At 44.3% G+C, this 22,014-nt stretch overlaps 1 pseudogene; it reads right to left on the reverse strand.

The window, feature by feature from the left end:
* Positions 1-19,557: 19,557 nt before the first annotated feature.
* On the reverse strand, positions 19,558-21,614 carry ZNF544 (zinc finger protein 544; annotated as a pseudogene).
* Between the last annotated feature and the right edge of the window lie 400 nt (positions 21,615-22,014).

Consider the following 22,014-nt stretch of genomic DNA (forward strand, 5'->3'; position numbering starts at 1 on the left):
GACGCAATATTGTTGGACTGTGTTGCCACAAGGGTTTAAGAACTCCCCCACCCTCTTCGGGGAAGCCTTGGCCCATGACTTGTAGGCCTTGCAGCTAGAAAAAGGAGTGCTTCTGCAGTACGTGACTGATCTGTTAATCACTGGTGACTCTGAACAAGATCGACTAAATAATACAGTAGAGACTTTAAACCACCTGGCAGAATGTGGATACAAGGTTTCTTGAGAAAAAGCCCAGATATGTAAAAACTGGGTCACCTTTCTAGGATTTCTTCTTGAACCCAGAAAGAGAAGCCTCTCAAAACAACGAAAGGATCTAATAACACATCTGGAAACTCCTACAACTCCTACAACTATGGGGATTTTTGGGAATGGCTGGATTTCGCAGGATTTGGATTCCTAACTTTGGCCTCATTGCCAAGTCCTTATATGAGGCCCTAAAAGGAGATGAAAGATTACGCCTTGATTGGACTCCTGAACGTCAAATCACCTTCCAGAAATTAAAGGAGCTCTTAAGCCCTGCTCCTGCTCTTGGGCTACCCAATGTGTCTAAGCCATTCCACCTATACGTTCATGAGAAACAAGGTTTTGCCCTGCGGATGTTAACCCAGATGATTGGGACTATTCAACAGCAAGTAGCTTAGCTTTCTAAGAGCTTTGAAAATGCAGTGAGGGATGGCTTAGTTGCCTACAGGTTGTAGTGGCCACCTGTGAACTTATACAAGAGGCAGAAAAGTTCTCTCATGGGTAGCACCTGACTATACTAGTGCCACACCAGGTATAATACTACTAGAACAAAAGGGCAGACTATGGTTGACAGCCAGTGGATGGGCAAATTTCAAGCCATCCTGAAATATAATCCAAACCATCAACTCCAAACTGTCTCTATCCTAAATCCAGCAACACTGCTACCCCTTCCCCATGAACTATTAACTCATGATTATATAGAAACTGGAATTAGTTTATTCCAGTCGGCCAGATATACAGGACCAGCCCATCCAGGACCCAGATTTGACTCTTTTTGTGAATGGAAGCAGCTTCGTCAACAACAGGAGACGAAAAGCGGGGTATGTGGTAGTTATTTTGGACTGAATGATTGAGGCCCGACATTTATCGGCAGGTACATCTGACCAAAAGGCTGAACTCATTGCACTAACCCTGACCTTGAACTATCCAAGGGAAAATGCGTCAATATTTACACTGACTCTAAATCTGCTTTCCTAGTATTACATGCACATGGGGCCATTTGGAAAGAACATGGCCTCCTTACAGCTGGGAAGAAATAAATAAAACACACCTCAGAAATTTTACATCTACTTGAGGCTGTCCAAGAACCCACCCAGGTCGCCGTAATGCATTGCATGGGGCATCACAAAGGTGGAGATCAATTGGCAACAGGAAACAGACGGGCCGAGTTTGCAGCCAAGGAGGCAGCCCACCTAGATACAGTTATGGCCCTGATTTCCATGAGAGATCTCCAGAAGCATCAGCCTGCCTATTCCGAAACAGACCTGCAAGAGGCAGCATCCCAGGGGGCTACACACAAAGTAGTTCCACAAGGAACAGAAGATAAACTTGAAAGGGAAAGTCTTCATCCCCTCCTCACTCCTGCCATTGATTCTCCAAGAAATACATTAGGCCACACGCTTTGGGAGAGATGCTTTACTTGATTATGTAGCCCCCGAATCACTGGAATTCACTTGACACAAATAGCTCAAGATATTATCAATAAGTGCTCAATTTGCCAGAAAAATAATCCAAAAGCACATTCAGACTCCAGAGGCCAAGATTGTCAACACAAAGGCCAGCTGCCCTTTGATGACTAGCAGATTGACTTCACTCAAATGCCCAGGGCACAGGGAAATTACCAGTACCTGCTTGCATGCGTACTTTCTCAGGCTGGGTAGAAGCATTTCCTACTCAAACAGAAAAGGCAGCCGAGGTAGTCAAGGCACTACTCTGGGAGAGCATCCTCAGGTACAGACTCCCCCAAAGTCTGCAAAGTGACAATGGACCATTGTTTATCTCAGCTATCACCCAAAATGTGAGTAAGCACCTAAATATTACCTGGAGACTTCACACACCATGGAGGCCCCAATCCTCAGGCAAAATAGAAAAAATGAATCATATCGTTAAAAAGGCCATAGCAAAACTCTGCCAGGAATTCAGCTACCATGGACTTAAGCACTACCACTTGCCCTGCTGAGGGTCTGGGTGACTCCCCAAAGCCCATTTGAAATTGTTTATGGGAGACCATTCCAGGCCCTAAGGGACATAGCTCCATCTGATTTAACCACAATTTACATGTTAGGAATTATCTTAGGGAACTTACCCAGGTAGTAGAGATTTTCCCTTAACAGAGAGTGGGCTCCGTCAGAGGGACCCTACCATCCTTTCAAGATGGGAGACAAAATACTGCTCAAAACCCGGAAACACCAAGGACCTGCAGACCAGCTAAACGAACAGTGGACCGGACCTTGGATTGTGCTGCTGACCACAAACTCAGCCACCAAACTTGAGGGAATCTGGCCCTGGATTAACCACACCAGAATAAAGAAGACAGAACTGGAAGACAGAAGAGAAGATACTGCAACATAGAAATCTACGCCCTTAGGGGACCTCAAATACTTGTTCTCACGGCAGTTCTCCTAGGATGTTCCTCGGAGGGACCAATACCACTTGTGAAGAATAAAAATGTCTGGGCCTATCTGGCTAAACATGTATTTAGTAGCTCTGATTTTGCCTTTCAGGAGGGACGTATGTAGCACAGACCTTCACCTCCTGCTTAATAGGAGTTTGTACCCCACTAGGGACTATCAGGAATCACACAATGTTCCAATCTATTGACAAGTGTATATCATACTCTGACATCTATAACTGGGGTCCTGTCGTCACCAGGAAGGACAAAGCTACCGTGTTTCCCCGAAAATAAGACCTAGCCAGACAGTCAGCTCTAATGCATCTTTTAGAGCAAAAATTATTATAAGACCGGGTCTTATTTTACTATAAGACTATTATATTATATTATATTATATTATATTATATTATATTATATTAGACCGGGTCTTATAATATAATATAATATAATATAATATAATATAATATAATATAATATAATATTAATATATGATATGATATGATATATGATATGATATGATATATGATATGATATGATATAATATAATATCAGGTCTTATATTAATTTTTGCTCCAAGAAACGCATTAGAGCTGATTGTCTGGCTAGGTCTTATTTTCAGGGAAACACGGTATGTTTTCCCTCAAGGTCTTGGCTGTGACCCCAGCAGAGGACTGTGTTGTTTACTGGTTGTACCCACTCTTGTTTTGTTGTTACAGCCGACGCAGAACTAAACTGCAGTTCCACCATCTTATTAAGTTATGCCAATGGACATGTTAAGTTCCTCAGCTGTGGAAGAACTGTCTATTCTTATGTGCCTACCAATAGTTCAGGAGGGCCTTGCTCCCTGGGAAGACTTACTGTTTTTCTGCCACAGAGACCCCACCAACCAGACAATCACAGGGAAATTGCTCTAGGCCTTGACTGCAGTAGTGAACTACACTTGTTTAGTCCAATTGAATACACAGCCTTATCTCTCTTTGTGATGCCAGTTATGACTATTGCACTGAACATAGAAATAAGCAGAATGGCCTGCTCTATGGTAAAAGCCCTGAATGCCACCTCTTAGGCCATCCATGCTTTCGGGGAAGAACGAGGACAAGTTAGAGAGGCCGTTCTTGAAAATCTCACCGCTATAGATTATTTGTTGCTAAGACATAACCACAGATGTGAAGAATTCAAAAGACTTTGCTGTTTTAAACTTACTGATAACTCCCACCTAATCGAGGGGAAGGTTAAACAAATTTTTGATCTCGTCGTATCTAATATTAAACAGGGAGAAGAGTTTTTTGGTCTTGATCTATCCCGACTCACCTCCTGGCTCCCCAACCTTGCTGGTTTAAGGGAAACATTCCTTATTTTTCTTTTGTTTGTAATTGTAGGGTTTATGTCTCGCTGCTATATTCAGTGTACCCCTGCTTATAGGTCTGCTGCCAGCTGGCTGCCGAAGGCCTGACAGACACCAGAGGTTCAAGCCTTTCTTCAACATCGCAGTGACCAATTTCACTGCAAACTAGTCCCATAGAGATGGACCTTGCCTATTGACAGTGGGAAATTGAAACAGGGCCCAGTTGGGACCCCCACAAAACAGGCCTTGCAATGTCCCTGGCCTCACCTCTCCCTGCTATAGAGCTTAACAATTGATCAATCCCCTCTCTGCAGTTGGAGCTTGGAATGTCCCGTCCCAGTTCCTGAGTTTAGAATGTCCCCTGTCCCAGCATCATGCTTTAGATAATTACCCTGAAACTCATGCTTGCTTACTGATCACAATACCCACCCCACACACACTTACTGATCACAATATTTATGGTCTAGCATTCTTTCCAGGTTAGTGTCATCACTGCTCCTGGGTTGATGACCATGAAGGGGAGCCACATTGCCAGAGGGAAGGCTCCATGCAGACCCCTGGCACCATCACGTAGCCTCTGGAGAAACCTCCAGATTTTCCTTTAAATATCCCAAGCCTGACTGAGAATGTTAAGGCAGTTTTTGAAGGTGTTAACCTGCTGCCTTCTCAGACCACCAGCACTCTGATAATAAATGCTTATTCTAAGACCCAACTCCTGTGTTGATCTATTGGCTGAGTGGTACAGGCAGCATGAGCCCAGGACTCATTTGGCCTCTGGTTTCAGGGCTAAGGTTCATATATGTTTCTTGTTTCTATGGAAAATTTCTTGTTATAGGGAACTTCTGCAAGGTACAAGAAGGATAGGGGCATGTTTACCTTTTAACTTTTTGTACAGCCTGTGGCTAATTTGTAATAGGTTTAATTATGGGAATGGCCATTACAATGGAATCTCTTTGCCCAATAAGGTTTCAAATGGTCTTTTCCATGTGATTAACGGCTGTCTGAGTTCTGTGTTTTGGAACACATAGGTGGGAGGCTTGGAATCCAACCTCTTAGTTCCTTTGTCTGTAAAAATAGTCTTTACGCCCCGTCCCTAAATTACCATCACCTTGTATTTGACCCTATTGACCCTCTTATAATAGGCTTTTTCAAAAAACAAGCTTTGATAATTTTGTATGTAGTCCTATGGTTTTACTCTGGAGTATTTTAATTTTTTTATCTAAAGAAATTCAGATTTTCCCCCCCCTTCTTCTCCCACCCTCACCCCTACTCTGGTTCGAGCCGTTGTTTCTCAGTCTAGTTGTGTAGGACACAGCTCCCTGGCCCATGCTGGTGTTATGAGCCTTGCACTCACCCTGGCTGAGGCAGTTGGTATCCAGTCATCCGTTGGCCGGTCATGGTGGCCACCAGCCGTTCATGGCAGCACATGGTAGCCCATGGCAGGACACAGCAGCCCACAGCAGTTCACTCTGGCTGCTGGCCACTTGCACTGGCGACTGGTGGCTCCTGGCAACACATGGCAGCACTCAGCAGCCCATAGCAGCTTACGCCAACCTCTGGCTGCTCACGGCAGACCAGGGAGAGCTGTTCACAATGTTAACTGTAGAGAGCACAGCTCACTGGCCCATGTGGGAATTGAACCAGTGACCTCGGCGTTAGGAGCACGGCGCTCCAACCACCTGAGCCACTGGGCCGGCCCAGATTATTTTTTTATATTATTTATTTTATTATTTTCCTCTTTGACCAAATAGCTTTCAAAGGATATTTTTAAATTATCCAAATTGAACTCTTTCTCCCAATTAATTTGTAATTTTGTCATACTATTAGAGAATATAGTGACGGGATATTAGTTTTTAGGATGGATGACTGGGTGGATGATTAGGTACTAGGCACATCGAGAAGATTATTTCTCTTTAAACATAAATCTAGTAAGAATCTGCTACTTCAAGCTCATTGTTGTATTACTAAACTTTTTTTGTGTGTTCACTTGTTCCTTTTGTGCTTAAATAGAATCTTCCTGGTTTGATGGGACAGGACCCATGGGATCAGCCTGGCTCATGTGCCTAACACTGGGCCAATGAGAGTGCCTTGAAAGGATCAGAGAATTATGATTGGTTCACCCAGTCATGTACCCAGTGGAGCCAGGGGGTATGGCTATGGAGCTGGGTGACTGATTGGTCCAGCTTCTGGTCATGTGTTCAGCTTGGCTAATAGGCATGGCCAAATGGATTGGCTTAGCATGAGTCTCCAGGATGGGAGTCAGTGCACATTTCTAAAGGAAAGGTCCCTTAATATCACGTTACTCATCACTGCTCCAAAATTATGGTAGTTATTAGGGTCTCTAATAAAGTGTGTCATTAATAAGGGAACTCTAATGTTACTGTAATGGTTTGTTTTTAAGTGTTTTGATAACTGTATTTCAATATAACTGGCTTCCTTTGTAATCGTGTGCATTTTGTTATGCATTTACAAACAGAGTTCTGAGAAGGGGTCCCCAGGCTTCACCAGATTGTGAAAGAATTCTAAGGGACAAAAAGCATTAAGAATCTCTGTGGGATGCCCCTGGAAGACAGCTCTTCCTCTTTTCCTCTGCAACCTCTGCCTAAAGCAGAGAAATTAAAACAAAAACTTTTAATGTTGGAGCCATACTTTGGGTTCATTTTTTTATGTATGTATTTTTGGGTCTATTTTTTAAATGTATGTCAAGCTTACCTTGATTCAAAAGCCAATATGAAAATGGTAGAGAATTCCAACTCTACCTCTAAGCCACTTCAAGTGAAGAAAATGGAGAATGCAGCATGTCCTGAGATGGCCAGTAATCCACATAAATGTGGATCAGCCCAGTGGGCAGGTTGGAGACCTCTTGCACACCTTCATCCAGTCTCCAGAACTTACTTTGCCTCCTCCATCTGTATTATTACAAATTTTTTTCAATTACAGTTGACATTCTATTAGTTTCAGGTGTACAACATAGTAATTAGGCATTTCTTTTTAAAACCCCTTTATAGTGTCCTCATGCCATTTTCCTATATGTTTGAAAATCCACTCACTAAAGAGAGGACATGTGAGCAGAGGCCTGGAGGAGATCAGAGAGGGAGCCATGGGGGATATTTAGGGGTAAAGTCTCCCAGGCAAAGATCACAGCAAATGATCTCTACATGCTCAGAGAACACACTTTCATGCTCTCTTGTGAGACCTAAATAAATAATGGCATATACCATGGTTTTTCCTGACCTTGACTAACATTTTTGTTTTTCATTGGGGAATACTGGGGAACTGTGTGTTTTTCCAGGACCCATCAGCTCCATATCAAGTCATTGTTTTCAATCTAGTTGTGGAGGGCGCAGTTCACTGGCCTATGTGGGAATTGAACCGGCAACCTTGGTGTTATGAGCACTGCACTCTAACCACTGAGCCAAGCAGCCACCCACCGGTGGCGGCAGCTCAGCTCCAAGCTCAAGCTGTTTCTCACTGGTCCATGTGGGAATCGAACTGGCGACATTGGTGATATGAGCACTGCACTCCAACCACTAAGCCAACTGGCCATCCCCTTGACTAACATTTTAAAGTGGGCAGCTTGACCTTGATGTCCTGTGGGTGCCTCGCTATAACCTTCCCCAAAGCACACATCTTGTTCTTGCACTCCAATCATGGTCCTTCACATCACTTCAGGCTACTCAGTTGTCTATCATAATTTGAGGTTACATTAGTGTCGTGCGGGAGACCCTGCTCGCTGCGCCATTTGTCGTGCCGGGCGACCTGCGGGGTCTCTGCTCCCACTCCCCATACAAGAACGCAGGATATGGTGAGGCCAAAAAGGAACACCCACGGAGCTATAGATAGGGGAGTCATACCACTATATTCTCTCTGGCGACACTATACTCTCACTGGAGGCTGGATCCATACTGTCCGCAAACCGCCATCCACGCTTGCCAGCCCAGCCGCCATCTCCTTGCTAGCCTCCATTCCTTCTCTCTCCTCTCTCTCCTAGCATAGCCACAGCAGTTATATTAGTGGCCAATGGCTCACTGGTTACAGCTGACGGCCAACTAGCCACAGCTGATGGCCATGCAATCACAGTTGGCCATTTACTACCTGAGCCAGCACCTGTCTATGTGAGGCCGAGAGCCTGGAAACTACTCTTTGGGGCTCCGCCCCCACACTCCACCCCTACAGGCTCTCGCCTCACAATCTACGAGACAAGCGTCTTCCGCGAGGGGACCTGTGCGAGGAGCCTGGGGGTGAATGCAATATCCTGGACACAGCCAGGCTCTCTGGGCACAGCCAGGGTTTCTCAGGGCACCACCAGTACTTCTGGGCACGGCCAGACTTCCTGGACTTCTTAGGGTACCACCTGTCTTCCCGGACACAGCCAGGGTTTCTCAGGGCACCACCAGTGCTTCTGGGCACGGCCAGACTTCCTGGACTTCTTAGGGTACCACCTGTCTTCCCGGACACAGCCAGGGTTTCTCAGGGCACCACCAGTACTTCTGGGCACGGCCAGACTTCCTGGACTTCTTAGGGTACCACCTGTCTTCCCAGACACAGCCAGGGTTTCTCAGGGCACCACCAGTGCTTCTGGGCACGGCCAGACTTCCTGGACTTCTTAGGGTACCACCTGTCTTCCCGGACACAGCCAGGGTTTCTCAGGGCACCACCAGTACTTCTGGGCATGGCCAGACTTCCTGGACTTCTTAGGATACCACTAGTTTCCCCGGGCACAGCTAGGATTTCTCAGGGCACTACCACTCTCTGTGGGCACAGCCACACTTCCTGGACACAGCCAGGGCTCTCAGGGCACTGCCACCCTCTGTGGGCACAGCCACACTTCCTGGACACAGCCAGGGCTCTCAGGGCACTGCTACTCTCTCTGGGAACAGCCCGACTTCCTGGGCACAGCCAGGGTATCTTCAGGGCTCAGCCAGACTTCCTGGACTCAGCCAGGGCTCTCAGGGCACTGCCACTCTCTCTGGGAACAGCCCGACTTCCTGGGCACAGCCAGGGTATCTTCAGGGCACAGCCAGACTTCCTGGACTCAGCAGGGCTCTCAAGGCACTGCCACTCTCTGTGTGCCTCTCAGGGTACCCTGCTGGAACAACAGCGACTCACAATCAAGGTGCTTACATATTCTCAATGGCGGCCAGTCAAGAGACAAAAGCAAATATCCCCCAGTTCCACTAACAACAGTTCCCAAACAAACAGTCAAGCGGTCCATTAAATTAGGGATAGAAGGCAATTCCCCATAGTCCATAGTCATTCACCAGGGCTGTCCTGGGGGTGAGGGACGACCTTGACCTCACCCTCATCTCCCACGGAGGACTCAGCAAGCGTTACCTCCTGGGACTACAAGTCCTGCATCCGGGCTGCCTGAGCAGGAACTTCCCAGCCCACAGGGCCGCAACGACCTTTGCTTTCTCCGGCCTGTGCTGGTTGGGGAACCGTCCACATCTTTCCACCTCTCCACGGGGCTCCATCTCTGCAGCAGCTGCATGGCTTTTCCTGTGCTGGTGGGAGAACCGTCCACGTCCTCCCACCCCTCCACGGGGGTCCAGCTCTCCAGCAGCTGCTCCTCCTGGTCTTCCTGAGACTGAGTGTTCATACACACAAACTGCTCCACCACTCTTGGGAGAGCTTTGGCCGGCACCATACCCTGCTCGCTGCGCCATTTGTCGTGCGGGAGACCCTGCTCGCTGCGCCATTTGTCGTGCCGGGCGACCTGCGGGGTCTCTGCTCCCACTCCCCATACAAGAACGCAGGATATGGTGAGGCCAAAAAGGAACACCCACGGAGCCATAGATAGGGGAGTCATACCACTATATTCTCTCTGGCGGCACTATACTCTCACTGGAGGCTGGATCCATACTGTCCGCAAACCGCCATCCACGCTTGCCAGCCCAGCCGCCATCTCCTTGCTAGCCTCCATTCCTTCTCTCTCCTCTCTCTCCTAGCATAGCCACAGCAGTTATATTAGTGGCCAATGGCTCACTGGTTACAGCTGACGGCCAACTAGCCACAGCTGATGGCCATGCAATCACAGTTGGCCATTTACTACCTGAGCCAGCACCTGTCTATGTGAGGCCGAGAGCCTGGAAACTACTCTCTGGGGCTCCGCCCCCACAATTAGATTCCTCCTTCTCTATTAATTACACTGAGGCTCCGTGGTGGATTAAAGATGCCCCTAATACTTCATTACTCTTTCCACTGAGAGGTGAATTTATTTCCCCTCCCCGTGACTTTGGGAAAACCCTGATTAATTATCCAATAAAACATGGCGAAGTGATGATGTGTGACTTCTGAAGCTATGTCGTAAGAAGCTTTGCAGATTCTGCCTATGTCCCTTGCAATGCTCTATCCTGTGATATTCCCTCTTGTAATCCAGCCACTATGCTGAGGGGAGCCCAAACCATGTGAAGGGGCCCAATGTGATCCTCTAGCCAACAGTCCCAGCTGAGCTCACAGCTGGCATCCAGCATCTACTGCCAGTTTGTGAGTGTGCTATACTGGACATTGAGTTTTCAGAGGACTCCGGCCCCCACTGCCTCTGAAACTGCATGAGGAACCCTAAGTGAGAAAACCCAGCTGATCCCAATTAACTCATTGAATGGTGAGAAATGAAAGAAGTCATTATTTTAAACTCCTGTGATTGGGATATTTGGTACACAGCACTGGAAGTGTGAAACTGGCTTGTGAATTTTCACGTCTTAAACGTCTCTCCCTCTTGCTCTTTTCTCTTTCTTTCCACCACAAGGGTCTTAAATTCAGGCCCTCACCATTGTTTTAAAAATATTTAAAAATGTTTTTCAACAGGTAATACATTCCCATTGTTTCAAATTCATAAGGCACAATTGGGTATCTGCTGAGATCTCCACCTCTCCCTTGACTCCCACCATTTTCCCTCCTTATCAGCAACTACTATTTTTAGTTTCTTGTGTGCCTTTTGGAGATATTTTATGCATTCATAAATAAATATGTATATTTTTCACTCTTTTGCACAAGTGGTGGCTACCACACATTGAATTTTATCTTGCTTTTATTCATTTAACAATATTTTGGAAAGATTTCTATACAAGCAAATAAAGCCTTTCTTTATTATTTTCCATAGCTTTATTATTAATCACACTCAGCTATTTAAAGGGAGACCCAATTAGAGTATAGAAACTTTCTGGGGCCAACAAAATTACTTTCAAGTTAAGAACCTCAGTAGATAAGCTGGGATAGAGTGTCTCTGTTGAGAACCACAGAAGAAATAGTTCATGAAAGAACAAAAACATAAAGAGATGAGGATCTTGATGGAAAAGAAAAGAGACCAGGTATAAAGACCTAGAAGACATCATGGCCAAATAATGGGGACTCTAGACAGAGAAACAGGAAGAGGGAGAAGCTAATGATGAAGGCAATTGCTGAGGAAATATAGACAGGGCTCAGTGAGTACCTGGAAGAAGAAATGTATTAAACTATTTGGTCACAAATGTATGCATGTGTTTTATGAGTGTGTGAAGGTAAGTATTGTATCAGTGACATCAACCTTGTTAATTATTGCTTCATGGTCAATCACTTATCTGTTTCACCAGTCATTTTTCTGATGTTAAATATGTTAATAGTGTCCCCAAATGACTATAGATTTACCCATATTCCTGGTATTTCAACCAGTTTTCAGTTGGACTATTTCTGGAGGTTCATGGCAATTTAAAGTAGTGGTAGATTTTAATTTCCCACAACATGAAACATCCCTCTGCAGAATAGATAGGGTTCTAGGGGTCAACTAGTCTGAAACCTTGTAAAGCTCTTCACACCCGAGACAAATGCCTTTCCAGGAAATCTGCCCCTCGACAAGTCTCCATCAATGTGTCTCCCTCACCAACCCCTGACATAGAGCTTTACAATTTTAAAAGAATCCTCACAAAGCCAATGGGCATGGAACAGTGACTCACATTTAAATTCGCATTTCCTTAATCATCTAGTTTCCATCTACGTATCTACTGCAAGGCCATGTTTGAATAATTTCTTCTAAGCATTTTGGGTTGTCTTACTTTTACTTTTGGCAGCTAATTTCAGACCATTTGCTTACCACATGATCATTCTGTGTTAGTCCATCCAAATTTATTGGGCACCCTCTCTGCTCTGGATTCTGTGGGGCAGACCCAGCCTGGCAGCAAAGAACAGCTCCCTTGTTCTTCCACCTCATGGGAGAAAAATGCTGGGGAGCTCAGCACAGATGGGGTCAAACACCAGACTTGCTGGTGGAGGCGACCCCACCAGAGTGGAGTGTTTCCGAGGACAGGCTGCAGGGTGACTGGAATCTCGTGACCTCCCAGGGAAATCTCCTGCTGAGAAGTGGCCAGGTGTAGAATCCTCTAATTTGGATTCTTGGTCAGGCAGCTTTCCACCTGGGATGGCTGGATGTGTGGACTCAGAGTGCAGTAGGCTAAGGGTGATCCCGCCTTACTCACTCTTAGCCCAGTAAAGTGGGCTTTCCCTGTGTGCAGGAGCCAGAAGCCACCATCAAACTACAAGACCTGACAATTTAGTTTGCGAACTCATCCTAGAAAAAGTGCTACGTACCTCATTGCTGAATATCACTATGGTCACCTTCGAAGCACTCCCCTTGGGAAGCTATGCACCTATGCCAGCATGTAGTCCACTCAAAAAAGCAATTTTGGAACTTTTTTCTGGACTGGCCATCAGAGTTTCATCATATTACCCTTGATGTCCTGAATGTCATCAAAATGTCTTCCTTTCACTATTTCCTTTATCTTCAGGTAAAGAAAGAAGTCACTGAGGGCCAGATCAGGGGAGTAGGGAGGGTGTTCCAATAGTTATTTGATTACTGGCTAAAAACTCCCTCACAGACAGTGCCATGTGAGTGGTCAACTGTTTGTCTAGTTGGTACAAATTCATAATGAATAATCCCTCTGATATCAGAAAAGGTTAGCAACATCGTCGCAACAAGTTCACAATTGTCAGATCTCGTATCTACATCTCCAACTAGAGGGCTTCTTTCCATATATTCCATGCCACATCTAAGAACACCTGGGCATGGCTCTGAGTTGGAGTGAGGCTTCATTTTCCCCCCCTTTATAGATCCTAGTTCCAGCCTGGACATCGTCACACACTTGATGTCCCTGAAGAATTCCTCACAGGATGACTGCTTCATTCCCATCCCCTGAAGGAGTGAGATTAACATCTCATGTGTCAACATCTCTCCTCTGGAAGTCAGGAAATTGGTACCAGCCTGTGCAAGATGAAATGGGACCTAAACATCCTTCACCTATGGGGAGGACTGAGGAGCAGAGAGGTGGGCCTAACTGCCCTTAGGCCACACAGCATGTTAAGAACTCACTATGACTAGTAGGTCCTCAATCTTGTCCAAACTCTTCTGATCCTTCCCCAGACCTGCTCCTCTCTATTTCCCCCATCATCCCTCCAGTGCTCAAGTAAAAGATAAATTTAAAAAGGCTGTTCTCCAACATTTCTTCATTGAACAAAGAATGGCTATTATGTACCAGGAACTATCTGGTGGTTGAGAAAACCGCTACCTTCATGAGCTGACATTTTTGTGTGTGTGCTTGGGGCTGGGGGTGTGTAGATTTATTAGAAACATCTCTTAAAACTAAGTAGTTTTTACGCCAGATGTTATCAGTCAGGATGGACTAGGTTCTACTGAAGTAATAAACAAGCCCCCACTCTCAGTGGTTTTGGTCTGTTTACAATTGACTTCCTGTTCACACTGCAGTTGGCAGTTGAATGGGTGGGGAAGGGGTTGCTGTTCATCTCATCATAACCACTCTGCATGGAGAAGCCACCATTTTGAATGTTGTTTGTCACCAGACTCCCACCAGAGAGCCTCCTTGTCTCAATTCCCTCTTCACCCCCTGCAGCAGGTATCACCTAGTCTGGATGAATCTCTGTCCATGAGATCAGCAACCACCCACCTCAGCTGCTTGGGGGAGCAGGTGACACATTCAAGCATGGGCAGCTGAGATGATGATAGTCTCCATGGGAATTCAGATTCCGTGGGAATTCCACTGTGAGAACTTGAAGGTCAAAAAGGAGCATGGTGGGGTGGGGCCGTGAAGAAGATGAAGTTCTGATGGGGTGGGGGTGGGGGGCAAGAGGACAGGTTATAAAAATAGGATCTAAAACCTGAAAGGAAGAAGGATCCTAATACTCAGAAGCTGCTCCACCATTTTAGACCTCTTACAAGACTGAATATGAAGAGTATGAATAATTCTTGGGTAATGTCAGATATACAAGGCACATTGTTCAATGGCCAATTGGCAAAGTTCATTTGTTTAACGTAAATTTGCATTTTTATGTTCAGGGTGTTTATAGGGGGGGAATGCAGCATTTTTGTTGTTATTGTTCTCTTATCAAGACCCTGGTGTTTACGCTAAGCCTGGAGCAGTCCAAATGGATTTTAGGTCTACAAAATGAAATTATGGCAAGAAACGTCAACCTTGAGGTGTGACAACAGGTTCTTGAAAACCAATTTGAAGCAGGAACTACATGACACCCTTGTGCTTTCTCCATGTGTTGCCAGAGCTGCAGCTTAATGGAACAGGTACCATGAATATGGCTAATTGTACTCATGTTTGAAGAGGTATGAAAGTTTATGCAAAAAGGATTAACACAGCAGGTCTGAGGCTGTACATTTTATTCATTCATTCATTCATTCATTCATTCATTCATTCATTCAGCTAAGACAGCAGACAACTTATTCTACAAGTTAAATTCAGCCACAACTGAGAACAGAACTTGTCCAGAATGTCATAGATCCAGAGAAAAGGACTGTTTTTGTATGAGCAAGGTGAATCTCCCAAAAGGTGGTCATGGGGAAGAGATGGCGATGTATGTTCTAGATCCATTGAGTTCTAGACAGCAGGCATGCAGCCCAACAATTTGTATCAGTGTCCCCAGCCCCTGGCTTTCCTCATTTCTGCTCCTGTGGCTTCCATAGGTGCACAAACTAGCAGTTTACTTGGAACTCTGCCTCATCTTCTTTTGTGCTTCAGCGTGTGCATTCACTTCTTCCTCCACTTGGCTCTCATGGTGCGGAGGTTTCTAAGAAGATGACACTAAGGTTGAGAGCTGAGGCTTCACACTTTAGGTCCTGTTTGCAAGGTTGGCCCCTGGCTGGCATCTGGGAATTTGGCTTTTAGAGTGTTGTCTGTACCATCTCATTGTGCCTAGACTGCTTGTGCAAACAATATGATTTACACTGAGCACCTGCTTTCTGGGAGTCTGGACTTTGGTACATGCTGGGCTGACAGTGCCTGCTTGCCTAGTCCCCAGTGCTTTGTGCGATCCCCTCAGGGGAGCGAGCACTGGAATCCTGCACATGGATCCCCCCAGACTTCACCTGTCCTTTCCCGTATGAATCAACTGTTTATCCTTCATACATCACTGCAATAAATCTTATCAACTATACGCTGAGTCCCAGGAAATCTGGAAAATCTCCAGATGTGGGGGTGGTCTTCTGAGACCCCAATTGTTCCACTGCTAGTTGTATCAAAAATAAGTTTAGGATTTTTTTGATATCTGTTTTTACACAAAGGGGAGGGGGATGGATTTCAGTTTTCTGTTAAAAGCAGCCCCTCAGGCACACGTAATGAGTATGGTATCTGTTTAGAGTCTTTTTTTTCAAGTAAGCCACAAATTGAAGTGAAACCAACAAAAAGGAAATTGATATATAAACAACAATTTTGATTACTCTTTTAAAAATATTAAAAGTTACAGATATAATGTTCTCAAACTATGCAAATGTCAGCATGACCAAGTGGACTCTGAAGATGGGCCCAACACCTCCTTTCAGGTGGTTCTTACACACGTTTTCATTTAAAATCACTGGCCTCTGGGTATGAGAATCATTTGATGTGGAAATGTCTCAGGTTTTTGATTTGTGAATGGGAAGAATTTCTCTCAAAGCAGGGCCTGATTCACTCACTGCACATGCAGATACTGTCCTTCCATTTCCTGCACACGTATCCTTCTCCCTGTGTGTGATTCCGGCTGGGTGTTGTCTCCAGCATATAAAACCAAGCCCCTGTGTGGAGCCCCCCATTTTGGAGAGAAGGGACGTAAGGACATAGTGGTATTGCACACACCTTCCATCCCTGAGCCTCCAGTAGTGCTTTCACTGAATGAGACTACTTTCAGGACTTGCTGAATAGAACTTGCTCTCAGATGTCTGCTCAACAAGAATTATCAAACAATGTTCACATTGCTAAAATCGGTTCAGCACGTCCTTCCTTCGAGGCTCCAGCATCTTCTGAAAGCTGCACCACAATGTTGTTCCCAGCAGCAGGACCAACTGTCTCCCCAGGAAGCAATATCCCCACCTGCTCTGCTCAGGCCACCCATCTCAACTTCATGGTCAAACATGAATCACGAGGGCTGTTCCCTAAAGAGTTTTATAAAAGGTATCAGGTAACTGCCAGAGGGACCTTAGGGAAATACATTCGGTACTTGGTGGTTATGCAAATTCATGCACCCATCTTGCCCATTCAGAGGGAACTGGACCAGTAATCCCAGGATACCAGCCCCTCTCCAGGCCCCGAGAGATTTTCTGATGATAAAACTTCTGGAAAATCAAGTCTTAAAATAACCCACGCCCTTCAATTCCAAGGACTTCTAGAAGCCAAGGGACCTTTCTGCCCTACTGGAACCAACTCTAACTGGTCCAAAAGAAGAGTCTGACATCTTTTCTTCTCACTCTTGCTGTTTTAATTGTCAGTTTACTGACAATGCTCAATCAAAGGAGGAAAATTACACAAATCAGTTAGAGATGTCATCATGTACTGTGGTTTTCCTCAACTATAGGTACACATTTGAAATTTGTTACTCAAATAAGAAGTGTACCACTACGGAAAGAAATATTACAGAAGGCTTAAAATGGAAAGCAGCTGTCTCAGCCCCACCCTACCTTACAGTCACACATCCCACCAACCAATTTTAATCATTTCTATTCCAGTTCCACTTGAAGCTACCTCTAAAATTCGGATCTTTCATGGCCTATAGCATTTACTGACTTCCTTCTATGATAAGGAATTAAGATTTGACCCCCATCTCTGCTCCTCTATTTGCTTCCAGCCTTTGTCATATTACTGTTTGGAGCTCTAATTTTTGTCTCCTACATAACCTAACATATTATATTGAAAAGCTCACTTCCTAAAATGAGGGTACAGGGATAATTCCCCCTCGACCATTCTGCCATTATGAAATCCTGTTACAGCTCTGGATTTCTTCCTAAAATTAAAAAACCAATACCCACTGTTTATATCATATCTATGGAAATAGGGTTCAGTAAAGGGCCAAGCAAAACAATCGGATTATATTTATCCCTATTTTACTCCAATCTTATGAGTCCTCTGCCTCTTCTAGGAAAAAAAATTAACATCAGAGTCAAATGAATACTCCTTTCTAAAGTTTGGTTCACATTTGGACTATAGTTGTCCTGTACAATATTTATATTTTCTTGAAGAATTTGTTTACCCTGAAGTCTGATTACTTTCCTTTTCCTTTTTTAAGTTAGAAAGCACATGGGAGTCTCCATAGATGGGTGGGGCTGGCTTAATGGCACGCTTCATTTTAGGGGGAAAAGGACAAGAACCAGGTGTTAGGATAAAGGTTCTTAAAATGCAAATATAAGGCAGTCCTTTTTCTGGGGGGATAATACACCAGATTTCCTAGTTCCCAGACTAATTTTTTTTTTTTTAGTACCTAAATCATTCCCTATTTTATTTTGCACACCCACAGCCAGATATTTAATTCAAGACAAGAAAAAAAAAGATGGAGGACATTTACAGTTTCATGAACAGACCTTCAATTAACCCTCTTTGTGCCACATGTCAGTCTGTAACGCTGCCAGGGGCTGTGACATCCACTGCTGCAGCCTTCTTCTCATGTTCCTGGCTTCAGTCTTTCCTACTCTGCATCTGCAGGTGACACTCTCCCACCTGCTTTCACCTTGCTCAAATTTGCAGTAATGGCCTCTCCCACTTTCTTCACCATTGTTGATGTACACTTTCGCCTTTTTTTCTGAACACTCTACTGAGCTAACCTTCTTAACCAAACATCTGTGCACATGTTGTTATGTGGTTGTAACGTTTTGTGCATATACGACTGTGGGGTCTGTTCACTTGATCTGATATTTTCCATATTGTTATGCACCCAGTTCTAAATACAGTCAACCTACTGAGCAACAAAATTAGAGCATAAGAGAGTTCCTAAAATACTCAATCTACTTTTTTTTCCCCAATCTACTTTTAATTCCAATAAAACCATTTCAGAAGATTTCCCACCTCAGTCCTCCTTCGTGTTCTTAATTGCTGGTTTATATTGAACATGGCTGGCTTCATATTTCATCACTCGACACCAATTTCCTCATGCAATAATTTCTTCTTAGGTTGAATGTTCAAGTCTCTGTATCAAGAATATCTTGCAGGGGCCGGCCTGGTGGCTCAGGCGATTAGAGCTCCATGCTCCTAACTCCAAAGGCTGCTGGTTCGATTCCCACATGGGCCAGTGGGCTCTCAACCACAAGGTTGCCAGTTCAACTCCTCAACTCCCGCAAGGGATGGTGGGTAGCGCCCCCTGCAACTAAGATTGAACACGGCACCTTGAACTGAGCTGCCTCCCGAATGGCTCAGTTGGTTGGAGCGCAGGCTCTCAACCACAAGGTTGCCAGTTCAATTCCTTGACTCCCACAAGGGATGGTGGGCAGCGCCCCCTGCAACTAAAATTGAACATGGCACCTTGAGCTGAGCTGCCGCTGAGCTCCCGGATGGCTCAGTTGGTTGGAGTGCGTCCTCTCAACCACAAGGTTGCCAGTTCGACTCCCACAAGGGATGGTGGGCTGTGCCCCCTGCAACTAGAAAATGGCAACTGGACCTGGAGCTGAGCTGCGCCCTCCACAACTAAGACTGAAAGGACAACAACTTGAAGCTGAATGGCACCCTCCACAACTAAGATTGAAAGGACAACAACTTGACTTGGAAAAAAAAGTCCTGGAAGTACACACTGTTCCCCAATAAAGTCCTGTTCCCCTTCCCCAATAAAATCTTAAAAAAACAAAAAAAGAATATGTTGCAGTCTCTCAATCATTTTCAGGAATGTGTTACAAGGATAACATCTGCTTAAGTTTAGGTGGTTGTTTTCAACCACCTAAATGATAATAAAATGATAATCTGGTGGGTACAGCTCCATTCTGAACTTCCTAACTATTGCTAAGAGCTCTGACTGAAAGTTTTCCATCAGTGGTCATGTTCATACCTTCTCATCTAAATGCAGAAGTAAACACATTTTAGTGCACTACAAATAACATGTGCTGGTTTTAGAAATAACAAGCTCCTGGGTTTGCCTGTTAAGAGATTCTGATGTAGTAGCTCAGGGTAAGCCTGGTAAAGTGCAGTTTCAATACACACTCCAAGTGATTCTGATGCACATGGATGTCTGATGTCTAGAACAAAATTTCTGACAGTCAGCTTTCCCATCTTATTTATTTATTTATATGGCTTCTCTCCTATGAGTTTTCTCATGTCGAATAAGGGATTTATTATAACTGAAAGCTTCCCCATATTTGTTACATTTATAGGGTTTCTCTCCAGTATGAATTCTGATACAAAGTAAGGCCACTCTGTCAGCTAAAGGCCTTTTCACAATTACACTCATAGGGTTTCTCACCATGTGTGTTCTCTCGTGTTATCTAAGAGCTGACCAATCATTGAAAGCTTTCCCAGTCAATACATTCATAGAGCTTTTCTCCAGTATGTGTTCTCTGATGTTCAATAAAGTGTGATCTCTGACTGAAGGCTTTAGCTCCCATTTATAGTGCTTCTCTCCAGTGTGTGTCCTCTGAGTAATGAGGAGAGATCTCCATTTGAAAGATTTTCCACAATGACTGCAGTATTTCTTCTCCTCGGTATGGATTCACTGATGCACAAGCTATGATTGTTGCCAAAAAGATTTCTCATAGTTGTTACATTCATAGGGCTTCTCTTGAGTGTGAATCCTGTTATGTGCAACAAAGCCAGAATTATGGCAGAAGGACTTTTTCCACAATGTGCAAACTCAATGTTTTTCTGCAGTATAAATTATCTGAAGCCTACTAAGCTGACTCTGCTGATAAAGGCCGTGTAATAATGATTACTTTCATAGGGTTTCTTGCTAGTGTGTATTCTCTCTATTTTCTAAGAGCTGACTGATCACTGAAAACTTTCCTACAGTCAATAACATTTATAGTGTTTTTTGCAGTGTGTTTTCTCTGATGTATAATGGGAACAGATTTATGCCTGAAACCTTTTCCACAATGATTGCATTCGTAAGGTTTCACTCCAGTATGGGTTCACTGATGCACAACAAGCTGTGATTACTGTCGAAAAGATTTACCACAGTTGTTACATTTACAGGGTTTCTCTCCAGTGCATATTGTCTTGTGTGTTCTAAGAGATGACCGACTACTGAAGGCTTTCCCACAGTCACATTCATAGGGCTTTTCTCCAGTATGTGTTCTCTGGTGTTCAATAAGGCTTGACTTTTGACAGAAGGCTTTAACACACATGTCACATTGATAGGGCTTCTCGCCAGTGTGTATCCTCTGATGAATAATGAGGAGACATTGCCATTTGAAAAATTTTCCACAATGACTACATTCATAAGTTTTCTTCACAGTATGGGTTCGCTCATGCACAACAAGCTGTGATTGCTGATGAAAAGACTTCCGACAGTCATTACATTCATAGGGTTTCTCTTTAGTGTGTATTCTCCTGTGTTTTCTAAGAGATGATTGATAACAGAAGGCTTTCCCACAGTCAACACATGTATAGAGTTTTTCTCTGGTATGTGTTCTCTTGTGTGTTTTTAAGATATGATCAACTACTGAAGGCTTTTCCACAGTCAATATAGTCATAGGGCTTTTCTCCAGTATGTGTTCTCTGATGTTCAATAAGGTTTGACTTTTGTTTGAAGGCTTTAGCACACATGTCACACTGATAGGGCTTCTCTCCAGTGTGTGTCCTCTGATGAATAATGAGGAGAGATCTCCGTTTGAAAGATTTTCCACAATGACTGCATTCATAAATTTTCTTTTCCCCAGTATGGGTTCACTGATGCACAATAAGTTGTGATCGCAGCTGAAAAGATTTCCCACCATCATTACCTTCACAGGGTTTCTGGCCAGTGTGTGTTCTCTGGTGTGAAATAAGGTGAAAGCTCCCAATAATGGCCTTTTCACAGTGATTACATTTATAAAGCTTCTCTCCAGTGAGTGTTCTCTGGTGTGCAACAAGCTCAAAGCAACAGCTGAAAGATTTACCACACAGATTACATGCATATGGCTTATTTAGGGTCTGAATGGTGTCACAGTCAGTAAAAGATGAGGCCATGCAGAAGGTATCACAGTCCTGCTGACATCCAGGATCACTGGCAGTTATTTCAGATTTTATGAAGCATCTATTACACTCATTCTGACTTTCTCCAGAATATATTGGATCTTGTTCATTCAGAGACATACTGTGATTAATGATGCTTCCATAGTCCTTACCATCATTGCTCTTCTTTGCTGAAAGAATTTATTATGAAAATGAAGACAGGTGCTATAGTTTAAAGAGTCATTCCTGACAGTATATTCAGAAGGCTTTTTATTTTCTGTTTCAACATGTGCAAGCTTATTCAAGCAAATGCTCTGAGAGAAGGCTCTGGCACTTTGATGATTTTTGCAGAGCTTCATATTGGCCCAGCCTTTCTGATGATTGATGGAAACTGAATTCTGTTTCAATTTTTTAACCTGCAAGTCAAGCTTGTGGAAATTTGTTGTGGGTAATGTAAGAGGTAGAAGGTTTATACTCACATAATTTCCCCCAAGGTCATGCTCATTCTCCTTGAGCAAAAGGTCTCTCCTCCAACATAAGCACCGTTTGACTCAAAGATTGCTTCTGGTGCTCCCCTGGCTGATTCCTCCAATTCTGTAATTCTCCTACTGACATTGACCAGGGGCCCTCCTCCTGTACACAGCATTTCATTTCCATGTGGAGAGATG

The sequence above is a fragment of the Rhinolophus sinicus genome, chromosome 8 (genome assembly GCF_057876585.1).
Source record: "Rhinolophus sinicus isolate RSI-liver-muscle chromosome 8, RSI-T2T, whole genome shotgun sequence".
Classification (NCBI taxonomy): Eukaryota; Metazoa; Chordata; class Mammalia; order Chiroptera; family Rhinolophidae; genus Rhinolophus; species Rhinolophus sinicus.